Raw genomic sequence first — 13,250 nt, forward strand, 5'->3', positions numbered from 1 at the left:
TTTGTATACTTTACCCTTCTTTTTGCATGTTCTTAGAATTCTTAGTCTTAGCCTAGGGACTATAAGTGCACATATATGTCCACATATACTGTATACACATATGTGCACCCCATGAGAAGATTGTAACTCACTAGACTGAAGTAGGATGGAACCTTTCTGGGAAATAATGTCCATATAGATGCATGGGAGATAACTAATAGAACTTTAATTTTGACATTGGAGCCTAATAACAATAAAATGAATGAAAGTTAGTATTCTTTAAAGGTGTTATGTCAAATCCCAGTGAACCATGTAATTACTTTGCTGCATTAAATTGTTGATAAATGCGTAATTTTAAGTACAGGAAATAAAATCACCATAACAGAGGTATACATGTTTTGCCATTTTGTTCACAATATATTTCATATAACATTCTAGATGGAAATCTTAGGTCTTATTTTTATATGATTTTGAGCTTTCTCTTTCTGTCCTAGCTTAAAATTGATACAAAGAATAGGGAAATGTTATACTTTTTTATATTGTGGAAAGTAAAGTTTATTTCTGAAACTCTCACTTCCGTTTTCCTGTTACTTTATTAGGCTGCAGAACATGTTTAGTTTACAGCTAAAATGCCATTTGGTATCCCAGTGTGGGTTGTCCTCATCCGGAGATATTCAATGTCTCTATTAAAGCGAAGCTGAAGGTCTCATCTGTGGTGGCTAACCGGGTCACTTTACTCACTAACAGAGAAGGCAACTTTGGCATCATTCTAGTCTGCCACTTCCTGAACAGCCTCTTGGCAATAATGCCTCACAGGGGAAGTCATAAGCTTTCCTGCTGATGGGTGTGACTTTGAGGACAGCTGAAATGGTATCGACTAGAGAAATAGAGTGACAAAAACCTATTGGAATATGTTTAGACCAACCGCATGGTCCTTGCTTCAACACCAGCCTCAAGTTTGGGGGTACCTAGGGCCTCTTTTACTTCAGACTGGCTGGCTGTAGTTACTGAGGTCCCCAATGACTCCCTCAGATTTGATAATTCACTGGTATGACCCATAAAACTCAGAGAAGCAGTATACTTAGAATTAGAGTTTTATTATAATGAAAGGATACCTACTAAAACCAGCCACAGGAGAGGCATGTGGGCAGAATCTGGGAGAGGCTCAAAAGCAAAGCTTCTGGTTGTCCTTTCCTGGTGGAGTCACGGATGGTGTTACCTATTCCTGGCTATGATGTATGACAGTCCAGGGAAGTTTATGCAAGCTTTTGGTGTTCACAGTTTATACTGGAATTTGTTCACATACTGACCCTGTGTCTGACCTTTAGTCTTTATCTCCACCCAAAAGGTCAGGCTAATACATTTAGTCTCTAGTTCCTTTGGAGATCAGAGCTGGTAGGGTATTCCAGGAAGCTCCCATCATGAGTCACATTGTTAGACTCTCCAGTGACTCCAGGTACTCTTGTCAAGGAGGATATCCCCAGGGCCTAGAGATCATCTCCCAGTAGCTGAAGGCAAAGGCCAGGACCTCTCTTTGGTAAAATGAATTCCTCAACACACCTTTTTAAACAGAGGGTGTATTTTTGCAATTTCTCATATTACTCTTTGTTTGAAAATCTTAAATTTTATTTTACAAATGAATGATTTCCCCTTTATGTTCAAATTAGAACTATTTAGCCTTTTCCTTTTTTTTTTTTTTTTTAAAATCTCTCTACTTTTTCTCCCTCATGACATCCAGATCAGTCATTTATCCTGTTTAGTTGTATTTTTACTGCATTATGTATTTATGGCCAAATATCCATTGTATTCGTATATTTGTTTCAAAAGTACTTACTATTCTTCTAAACTGATAGGTCATGCTTTTCTACCCGCAAAACAAATATTCACTTATATTTCTTACGAGCTGCAATCTGAATACAGAGTATAGCATGAACAAAGGTTTAATGATATCAAAGTATATAAACATTTTCGAAAAGGTGAGCATTTCATTGTGGTTTGATTACAGACATATTCAGGAGAGTTTTCCCAGAAAAAAAGGGCTTTCGAAACCATGCTAAGGCAACTTGGACTATAGACAGTGAAGAACATTCAAAGATTTTTAGATATGGCCATGACACACTACAAATTGTTTGTTTTAGAAAGTCAGTGAGTAGCATTAGTGAGTAGAAATAGTTTGAAGAAAGGAAATTAACCTAGAAGCAACTCTGTATGCCCAGTTAGGACAATATTACTGTTGTCTTCACTGGAGATATACATAGGTAATAAAGGATGATTTTTGAGGAAGTTATTAACTTATGAGGGATGACTTTAGCTTTTTTTTTTTTTTTTAAATCTTACCTCTTTCGTAATATGTATACAAGTCTAATAAACTTTTAAACTTTTCTAACAATTTTTTATGTTTTCATTATACACAACCTCTTGGGATAATACTGCCTATATATTTTTCTACCTAACCTATAACCTATGGTTATGACCTAGCCATACCAGCTTATTTTTATAGATCCTTGCACTGTGGTATTCATTTTATATTTATTTAACACACATTTATTGAGTGAGAGATTACTGTACACCAGATTATTGTAATAGATGTTGAAAATACAATTTATATAAGATGTGATTCCTGACCTTAAAAAGCATACGTGTCAATTTAGTAGTCAGACAGATGGGAAAAGCCTGTGATGGAGGGAAGCATAGGATACTTTGGTAGTTTATTGAAGGAGCATATAACCTAGACTAGACTAGAGATTAGGAGAAGATTTTTGGGACTCTGACACTCTAGTTTAGAATAGCAGTTAAAAATATAGACTCTGGAGCTAGAATGCATTTGGATTCTCAATTTCTTGCTGTGTAACCTTAGGTAAGTTCTTAACTTCACCTATAAAATGGGAATCACAATAATCCCTACTTTATTTGGTAATTATGAGGCTAAAAATGTTACCGAGCAAAAGGGCTTGCTGCGTGATGCGCTAGAAGCCAATACTATGACACTTGAGTTTTTTGGGAAAAGAAAAGCTTTTTATTACAAGTCGACTAACAAGAAGAAAGGAGTCCAGCTCCAATCTGTCTCTCTGTGCTGACTTTAAGGCAGTAATTTCATTTGAAAAGGTTTAGGGAGTGTGTTCTGGGATTGGTAGGTGATTGGTGGAAGGAGAGGGAGGTCTGGAAAGTCCTCAGGCATGCACAGCTATTTATTCATACTACCTCATGGATCTCATGTGCAAATTTCAGGGGGAGTTAGTATGAAGCCTGTGGTGGAAATTTGATCTGTGACACCGGCAGGTTCGTTCTGTGCAAACGCCGGTGGGCCATATCGGTTCCAATTGATTTCAGCCAGGTTTTAAATCTCATAAGTGGAGGGAGTTTCAGTGTTTGAGCAATTTGTTTCTTTTTTTAATTTGCCACCCTGCAGGCTTAATAATTTCTGCCAGTCACTGGTTTCTTTAACTCTTTAGGGCATAGTTTAAAAATAAGTTAAAATATGTAAAGTGCTTGGAACAGTACCTGGCATATATTAATAGTTTTGTGTGTGTTACTTCCTTCTCTTGCTCTTCTCATCATTTTCTAAAAAATGAATATGTAATTAGTACTCAGTAAATATTTGAATAAATCCTTGAATGATAGATGAAAATATAATTGCTGTTTTGTTCCCTTAGAAGTCTTTAAGCGTCTCCACTGAAAGCATTTAAGGTAAAATAACTATTTTATGTGTATTTATGTCCATATTAACTCATAAATTCATCAGTTTCATAAAGTGTAAGCTCATATGATAGGTAAGCAATGTTGAATTTGACTGCTTGTAGATGAGGATGTCCTCTCCAGTTGGTCTCACGCGTCCGTCTTACTATATACCCTGTCCAGTTCAGGTTATGGCCTGGCACGTATAGACATTTTAGTTTGGGGTCTCCACACTAGACCCTGCCACCCGCTCTTCCAAGATGGACATGCAGTAAACCCTTTTACATCTCAAACACTTAACACAGTGGTTGCCACTTATTGGTACCAAGTAAATTTTTGTTGAATGAGTGAATGATGCCTAAATTATGAAATTAAGAAAAATTAGAAATCTAACAAAAAGAACTTTTATTGCTCCATGAGGATGTAGTTGACTACTTCTTTGTGGATCTGTGAAGGGATTTTGGTAAAAATAAGACTAATGGCAACCAAAATTAAGAGGTTATATTTTCTAGAGAAATTTTGTTTTAAGATTTTCTAACTTGTCAAGTAGGATTCACCAGAATTATTATGCTTCTTTTTTATTGCAATAATATGGGTTAATGAAAGAGCCAACAATAGTATTGCAAAAGCGATTTATATTTTGATTAGCTAACTTGAATGACATAGTTGTTTAGGCACTATTGGTAAATAGTGGCAATCAAGTCATTCTTTTTTAAAAAAGAAGATAATGATGTTGGTTTTGTGATGAACAAGAAGGATGACTTGTAGGATTATTATTTACTGATTAGAAGGACATTCAGAGTATAGAAGCATTGAATAATCTTAACCTGAACTAGAAGTTAGATTTTGGGATTGAAAACCAATAAAGATTAGTATCCAGGGGAGTGCAAATTTCCATTTTTGGGGGAGTTTTTAAACTAAACCTTGGATTTGTGGGGAGTTAATGAAAGCACATAAAAGAGTCAAGAGACAGAAGTTACTATGTTGAGTATTCTCAGGCAATGAGTTGAGGCTTTGTGGGAATATCTGCTCAGAAAATGTCTGAGTAGAATAGAACAGAACTGAGAGGTGGAGGTAGTTTCTTCTTTTTTAAGTATTCCATTGGTATATTTTTCCATACTATAATGAATTGATATTGCCAATTCGTATTTCTAATAACATTGGAGATTCAGTTTCTTCTTCACTGTAGTCTTAAGCTGTCATTTTGCTTATTATTTTTAAAAGGCTCCTTTCTATGCTTTGTAACTTTGCAGTTTCTATTTTGTTTCTCATGTTTCTAATGTCAAGCCTTTTACATTATCTTTCTCTGCTTATGCATTTATAACAACTTGGTTTTTGGATGCATCATGATTCATAGACATAAAATATCAACTCGGAGTCAATCATATGGTAACCTTTGTCAGTTCCTCCAATCTTTGGTCCATGCTACATGCCCTCTGTAGGATATTTCAGATGGTATTCAAAGATAAGATTATGTTCATAAGTAAGCAAATTTAAATTTTATAGGAAAAACCTTATGAAAACTATCAAGCTTTATTAAAAATTGATATATAATGTCTACTGTTTTACTTTTCATCCAATTATCTTTGAATTTTGTCTGGAGGGAAAATGATCAAGAAAATCGTAATTCTGAAAAGGATTGTATCCTAGTTTAGGGTAATTGACCACACATATTCCACTTTAAATTTCTCCAAGATTTTTCAATTAAACATTTCTAAATTAGGATTCTTTTATTTGTTAGAAGTGTTTTAAAAGCATCTAGGGTAATTTAAGTAAAACCACATTTCTGAAGAAAGGTTGACAGGGAGAAATTGTAGTTATGTCATCACATGTAAATGTTTTTACTGTCAAATTGAAATTAAGGTATTATTTAGGCATATTGGCCAAGGCTTATGTTGTTATTGGGTCCTCATATCCCTCACATCCCATTAGCATGTCCTAATGCTGGCTTGGTTTCTAGCATTGAAGGCAGTCAGGAAATACCTATCTCATGAACACTGCATGCAATTGTATTTTTATTGGGATGTTAATTAACCAGTAAATTATCTATGAAAAACTTAGCTTAGTACTTCCTACATTAGCATACCAGTGCAACTCATGAATAAGTTTTACTTTATATATAGAAAAGGAGAAAAAGAAACAGTAGCTTATTTTTTTGGATATAGTATCAGATACAAAAGAATATCAAAGTGAATTTAAAATTATATCTGATATTTAAATTATTAAATAAAACCTGACCTTTCAAGTCATGCTATTTTAAGCATATTGAGACTCTCTTTTTGGCTTTTTGGCAACTCCTCTTTTCATGGAGACTGTGCCTGACTGTTCTCTCAAAGGCTGCCCATCATCGTTGCTGAATACACTGCCCAATGTTTGGTTTGACTTATAACCTTGGCCTCTCAATTTCTTTGAAATTTTCATCTCAGCGACTTAATTTTGAAATTTGGAAATTCATTCCTACCTATTAGTCAGTATCCTATATTTTTAAATTTGGATATACTGCTTGGAGACAACTTCCATCTTTAAAAGCAGCTGGGACATTTCATTAGCTTCACCATCCAGTGAGCTATGGCTGTTCTGTCTTCAGTGAGGTCTGGTCTTAGTCTTACGAGGGGATAGGTTGCTTTTATTGTGTACACTATCTCAGCCCACGTGGCTATTTTTTGTTTCTGAGATTATGAAATTCTTTACAGTTCTCCTTACTTAAGGTGGAAGTTGAGGTCATTGATCGTAACCTTTTTGCTTAAATTTTTTTTTTTTTGGTAAAAATGGGTAAAATTTTTTTTTTTTTTGCTTTTCTTAGGCGATATCTAATTCTGTTGCCCAGGTTGGAGTGTAGTGCTGCAATCAGGGCTCATTGCAGCTGCAACCTCTGGGGCTCAGATGATCCTCCTGCCTCAGCCTCCTGAGTAGCTGCAACTTAGGTGCATGCCACCATGCCCGGCTACTTTTTAAATTTTTTGTAGAGACAAGGTCTCGCTATGTTGCCCAGGCTGGTCTCAATCTCCTGGCCTTAAGTGATCCTCCCACCACAGCCTCCCAAAGTGCTGGGATTACAGGTATGAGCCATTGTGCCTGGTCATTGACCTTCTTTTTTTAATTAGGTATTTCATGCAGCAAAATTTTCTGTAAAATGCTTTAGCTGCATCTCTCAAATATTAATCTACTCTGTTTTTGTTTTCATTCTGTTTATAATACTTTAAAATTTCCCTTTTAATTTCTTCTTTTATTCATGGGTTATTTAGAAGTGTGTTAATTTTCAAATATTGGGTGACTTTCCAAATATTGACATCTAATTTAATTCCTTATGGTCAGAGAATATACTTTGAAATGTGTTGTATGCTTTTAGGAAAAAAACCATTTTTTCCTGGTTTGGGTGGAGTATTTTATAAATGTCAGTTAGGTCAGGTTGTTTTATAGTGATTTAGTCTTACATATCCTCACTGGCTTTGTGTCTGCTTGTGTTTTGTAAGTCTTTTCAAGGTGTCTTTACTACTAGTGATTTTTTTTTTTCTACTTGTCCAGCTGTTTGCTCAGAAAAGAGTGTTAAATTCTCTGTTATAATTGAGGATTTCCCCACTATTTTTCTTTTTTTTTTTTTTTGAGACGAAATCTCGTTCTGTCGCCCAGGCTGGAGTGCAGTGGCCGGATCTCAGCTCACTGCAAGCTCCGCCTCCCAGGTTTACGCCATTCTCCTGCCTCAGCCTCCCGAGTACCTGGGACTACAGGCGCCCACCACCACGCCCGGCTAGTTTTTTGTGTTTTTTTAGTAGAGACGGGGTTTCACCATGTTAGCCAAGATGGTCTCTATCTGACCTCGTAATCCGCCCGTCTCGGCCTCCCAAAGTGCTGGGATTACAGGCTTGAGCCACTGCGCCCGGCCTCCCCACTGTTTTTCTTACTTATTTTGTCAGTTTTATTTTGAAGCTTTTTTTTTTTCTTTTTAGTTTTTATTTTTTATTATACTTTAAGTTCTAGGGTACATGTGCACAACGTGCAGGTTTGCTACATATGTATACATGGCCATGTTGGTGTGCTGCACCCATTAACTCGTCATTTACATTAGGTGTATCTCCTAATGCTATCCCTCCACCCTCCCCACTCCCCACAATAGGACCCGGTGTGTGATGTTCCCCATCCTGTGTCCAAGTGATCTCATTGTTCAATTCCCACCTATGAGTGAGAACATGTGGTGTTTGGTTTTCTGTTCTTGCAACAGTTTGCTGAGAGTGATGGTTTCCAGCTGCATCCATGTCCCTACAAAGGACACGAATTCATCCTTTTTTATGGCTGCATAATATTCCATGTGTAAGGCTTGTATACATTTAAGATTGTTACAGATTCTTGATGAATTGACCCCCTTTGTCAGTATGTATTGTTTTCATCTCTAGTAATTTCTCGTTCTGAAGTTCTCGTTGTCTTATATTAATATAGTCTAGATGCTTCAGCTTTTTTTCCATTAGCACTGGATTTGACATCTTTTTCCATCCCTGTACTTTTTATCTAATGGACTCTTTATGTACAAAGTGGGCTGTTGTAGACACTATATATATAAAGTTGGTTCTTTTGTTTTTTTTTTTTTTTAGAGGGATCTCACTCTGTCACTCAGGCTGGAATTCACGTGATCTGGGCTCACTGCAACCTCTGCTTCCAGGGCTTAAGTTATCCTCCCACCTCAGCTTCCCAAATAGCTGGGACTACAGGTGCACGCCACTGTGGCCTGGCTTTGACTATGGTTTTGACTTTGCTTTTGACTATGATAAACCAACATTTTTTTTTGTATTTTTTGTAGAGATGGGATTTTTCCATGTTGCCTAGGCTGGTCTTGAACTCCTGAGCTCAAAATATCTGCCTGCCTCTGCCCCTCAAAGTGCTGGCATTACTGACATGAGCCACCACACCCAGCTGGTTCTTGATTTCTTAAAAAAATTTATTAATAATGACAATCTCTGCTGGTTGATTTTGTAATGTTGTGGTTTCTAGAAGAAATATCATTAGAATGAAAAAAAAAATCAATCTCCTATAAATCTACCATCTTACTACTTGATTAACTACATGGCTTGCCCCATGTTTTCTCATTTTCTTTTTTCTTTTTGTCTTGCCATCATTTGGATTACTTGAGAATGTTCTTATTCCATGACATCTCCACTTTTTTGGCCTATTAGATATACATCTTTATGTATATTTTAGCAGTTGTTCTAAGGTTTATAGTATCTCTTTTCACAATTTACATTTACCTTTTTTTTTTTTTTTTTTTGAGATGGAGTCTCGCTCTGTCACCCAGGCTGGAGTGCAGTGGTGTGATCTTGGCTCACTGCAAGCTCTGCCTCCCGGGTTCATGCCATTCTCCTGCCTCAGCCTCCTGAGTAGCTGGGACTACAGGCGCCTGCCACCACGCCCGGCTAATTTTTTTTTTTTTTTTTTTTTGTATTTTTAGTAGAGACAGGGTTTCACCATGTTAGCCAGGATGGTCTCAATCTCCTGACCTCATGATCCACCTGCCTTGGCCTCCCAAAGTGCTGGGATTACAGATGTGAGCCACCACGCCTGTCCTAATTTACTTTTAAATAATAGTATGCCACTTCATAGTTGGGGTTCTTTCTCATTTCCTTTATATCTTCAGTGCTCCAAAGAATTTATATTTTCTCAGCAGTTGGCTGCTGTTACTTGTATTTATTGTAATGCCTAGAGTATAAGAGTTTTCTCCTGGTGTTTCCGTTTCACGTGTAGCTTTCAGTAAGCTCTGCTCCCTTGTACCACAGAGTATTCTATTTTCATACTTCTAGTACTTTTCCCCATATGTAAACAACTATTTCTTGCCACTCAGTGCCAGGCTTGTGAAGACTGTGGAGTTTTCTTAGTTTTTCTTCTCTAGCCTTAGTATGAAACAGAACCTGAGCACCTGAATCGCAGGCATGACTTTTCCTGAGTGGGTCTTCCCTCTCCCTCTTGCCAGTGAAGTTTTGCCTTGCATAGGGATATTTTGTTAGGTCTAAGTCTTTCTGCTTTTTATCAATATAATATCATTGGTCCAAGCCTGTCTCCAGCTTCTTGTATAGCTGCATATGAATTTATTCCCAGGTAATGTTTGCATCGTATCAAGAAGGGTTTGGAAAGCAGGAGGGTTTTAATGTCTGTGTACAACCGAGGTGGGGCATTCTCATGTGTCCTGCCCTGCCGGTGATCTTTCTTGTGAAGCCTGATAGAAGCCTGGGAAAAAGTTTGTATCTCTTGTGTTTGGGGCTTCCAGGGTTTCTAAACTGTTCCACTCACCCAGACTTAGTTTTTAAGAATTGGCCAGATGTTCAGTTGTTTTCTTTGTACTCACTTATGGCTGCCACTTCCTCTTCCTTTTCCCTACCAAAGAAGACATGAATTCATATACTTCATCCTCGTTTGGAGGGGCTGGGATTAGTTTATGTGGTTGCCTGCAGATGTCAGCTTTCTGATGGCCATAACAAAAGTTATGATTTGATAGATTATCTGCTTTTTTATTATCATCAGTGTGGAAGCAGCATTCTCTTACTATTTTTCACATTGTAAATGAATGAGGAACTTTATCTTAAACCAGGATTTTAAAGGTTTCTTCAAAGAGCAAAGCACTTTAAGATTATGAACATAGATCTATGGAATGAATGAGGGGAAAAAGCATTTTCCTGACGTTAGTCAATCAGTACTTGTAGCTTGGGGTAACATCTGCAGTTATAGTCTCATGTATAATTTGAAGTATGCTGTAAATCAGAGACAGCAGCAGTGAAAGTAATGGAAACTGGCTAAATGACTTAAATGTTGGCTCTAATGATGAAGATACTGACATATGGAAGATGGCCATAACAAGTTTGGATACATTTTTTTTTAAGAATTGTGAATAGACAAAAGGTGATATTTCTAATTTAATAAACACATTACATATATGATCTCATATGAATATAAAAATCAGTTAATATAAAGTATACAATATTAATAACATTTTTAGATTTCATCTCTATTCTTAGAAAACCTTTTTTTCTTCAAGAATTTTACCTCTCTTCATATTCACTTTATTCATATAGTATATGCTATAATGCATTTAAAGTGTATACAATTTTTGTTAAATATAGAAATGGGGTCTTGCTGTGTTGGCCAGGTTGGTCTTGAACTCCTGGTGCCTCAAGCAGTTCCCTGCCTCACCCTTCCAAAGTGCCAGAATTACAGGTGTGAGCCACTGTGTCTGGCCAAGTCTATAAAATTTAAGTGGCTATTGGAGGACCTATATATTTAGGAACTTGCAGAAATCTTTGGGACATTTGTTTCAGAGAGTCATAAGACTTTATTTAGTTATCTCTTGATTTTTAAGTCTGATATTATCTGTTCTGAGTGATTTTACTTTACTGTCTGAATTAAAGCTAGTTGCTTATGTCTGATGACCTCAGTTTCCTTTTCTGGCAAATTGAATAATAATTCAAAATTTGAGAATACACATCTCATGAGGAGTTATGTATTTTGAATGGTATGTTAGGTACCAAGCACAACACTTCGTGGTAGGTCTTTGATACATGATAGGTGATATCATAAATGTTATGTGTCAAGTGAAGAAAAAAATATTGTCTAGAATAATGCAGCGAAGCTCCTATTTTGACCCATGAATTTTCAGTCCTTTAAATACTCTGATTTATAAAAAGAGTAGAATAAAAAATGAAATTACTTTCATTTCTGCGGCAGGCAGCATCATGTTATGTAGAGTCTTGCTAACTGGCTATTTTTTATTGTTACTTTATACTTTATATACAGGCATGGTCCATTACATGAATTTGAGAAGTTTGGTTGAAGAATGGAAACACCATCTTAACTTGCCATAAATGATGTACCCACAATACAAGTAGAGCAAATGAAAGATTGAAGGTTACATTTTTTTAATAACCTTTTTTTTTTTTTAAAAAAAAGAGATTATTGTGGTGTTTGGTTTTTATTGCATCATTGCTCAGCAGAAATGCTATGAATTTAGCAAGTAACTTTTTTTTTTTTTTTTTTTGAGATGGAGTTTCACTCTGTTATCCAGGCTGGAGTGCAGTGGCTCACTGCAACCTCCACCTCTCGGGTTCAGGTGATTCTCCTGCCTCGGCCTTGTGAGTAGTAGCTGGGACTACAGGTGCGCGTCACCACACCGGCTAATTTTTGTATTTTTTAGTAGAGATGGGGTTTCACCATATTGGACAGGCTGGTCTTGAACTCCTGACCTCGTGATCTGCCTGCCTTGGCCTCCCAAAGTACTGGGGTTACAGGTGTGAGCCACCACGCCCAGCCAACTTTTTCATCCTTCAAAACTGAAACTCATTGAAGACTATCCCCCAAGCCTCTGGCAATTACTGATCTAATTTCTGTCTCGGTGTGAGAAAGGAACATTGAAATTTTAAGGAAATATAGATATTTAAACTCAAATTTGAACTGCCCTCAGTTTAGAGAAATTATGGATTTTGAAGGATGAAATGGCAGAGAAGATGAAGTCACAGTTTGGGAGGAGAATCAGAGATTTTTATTCCAAGTGAAATATGTACTTGAAGTTTTGGTTGTTGCTTTTGGAAAGCAAATCTTGTAAGCTTAAACGTAGTACTTTCAAGAGTGTGTGATTGTGACAAAAGGGATGTATAACACATAGCATATCCAAAAATTTAGGAGACATGTTTGAATCATAGAACTCTCCTTAATTTTCTGTTAATTGGCCAGATTCTAGATAACCTGGTGTGTGGGAGGGACCTGGTGGGAAGTAATTGATTCGTGGGTGCTGTTTTCCCCCATACTGTTCTCATGATGGTAAGTTCTCATGAGATCTGATGCTTTTATAAGGGGTTTCCTGCTTGACACTCATTCTCTTGCCTACTGCCATGTAAGACATGCCTTTGCTCTTCCTTCACCTTCTGCCATGACTGTGAGGCCACCCCAGCTATGTGGAACAGCAAGTCCATTAAACCTCTTTTTCTTTATAAATTACCCAGTCTCGAGTATGTCTTTATTAGCAAGCGTGAAAATGAATTGCTACACCTGGCTCTGTGAAAGTATGTTTTGTTCTCTTCTCCGACATGCAAAAATTCGTGTTTCAGGCCTCCATCAGTGATATACATGTTAAGTTCTTCAAAATAATAAAAATCTGTGAAAGAGATGCGTTAAAACACGTAGTAAGTCAGAATTAATTAGAGGGTATAGGGTCTATAACTCTGTTGATACGGCATTGAAAAAACTGTTAATTGTATTTTTTACTGTGTATTCTTTGCAATGAATTCTCTGCTTGGAAAAATGTAGAAAAGACACACAAAAAAACCCAAAGTAAGATTAAAATCATTTTGTAAGGGTTCTTGGAAAACACAATGTATTTTTGGATTATAATCTCCATGTTTCAGCTGGTTTGTGGTTACAAATTTTTGCCCCCAAGCAAGTGTCTTTGTAGCTTTGGGCTATAATCTTCATGTTTCAGCTAGTTTGTAGTTACAGATTTTTGCTTCTGATTTTTTTTGTGTGTTTATTTTTTATTCCTTTTATCTATTACTTTCCAGAGTTTCTACTTTCACTTTGTTTTTGCTTCTGTGTCTTTCTTCCTTTTGTGCTGGCTTAGGAATAGATTT

General features: G+C 36.6%; 1 protein-coding gene across 8 annotated transcripts in view; it reads left to right on the plus strand.

Moving 5' to 3' along the window:
* Window positions 1-13,250, plus strand: part of RNGTT (RNA guanylyltransferase and 5'-phosphatase) — a 333,967-nt gene that overhangs the window by 142,098 nt on the left and 178,619 nt on the right. The window lies entirely within an intron of this gene.

The sequence above is a fragment of the Macaca fascicularis genome, chromosome 4, assembly GCF_037993035.2.
Source record: "Macaca fascicularis isolate 582-1 chromosome 4, T2T-MFA8v1.1".
Classification (NCBI taxonomy): Eukaryota; Metazoa; Chordata; class Mammalia; order Primates; family Cercopithecidae; genus Macaca; species Macaca fascicularis.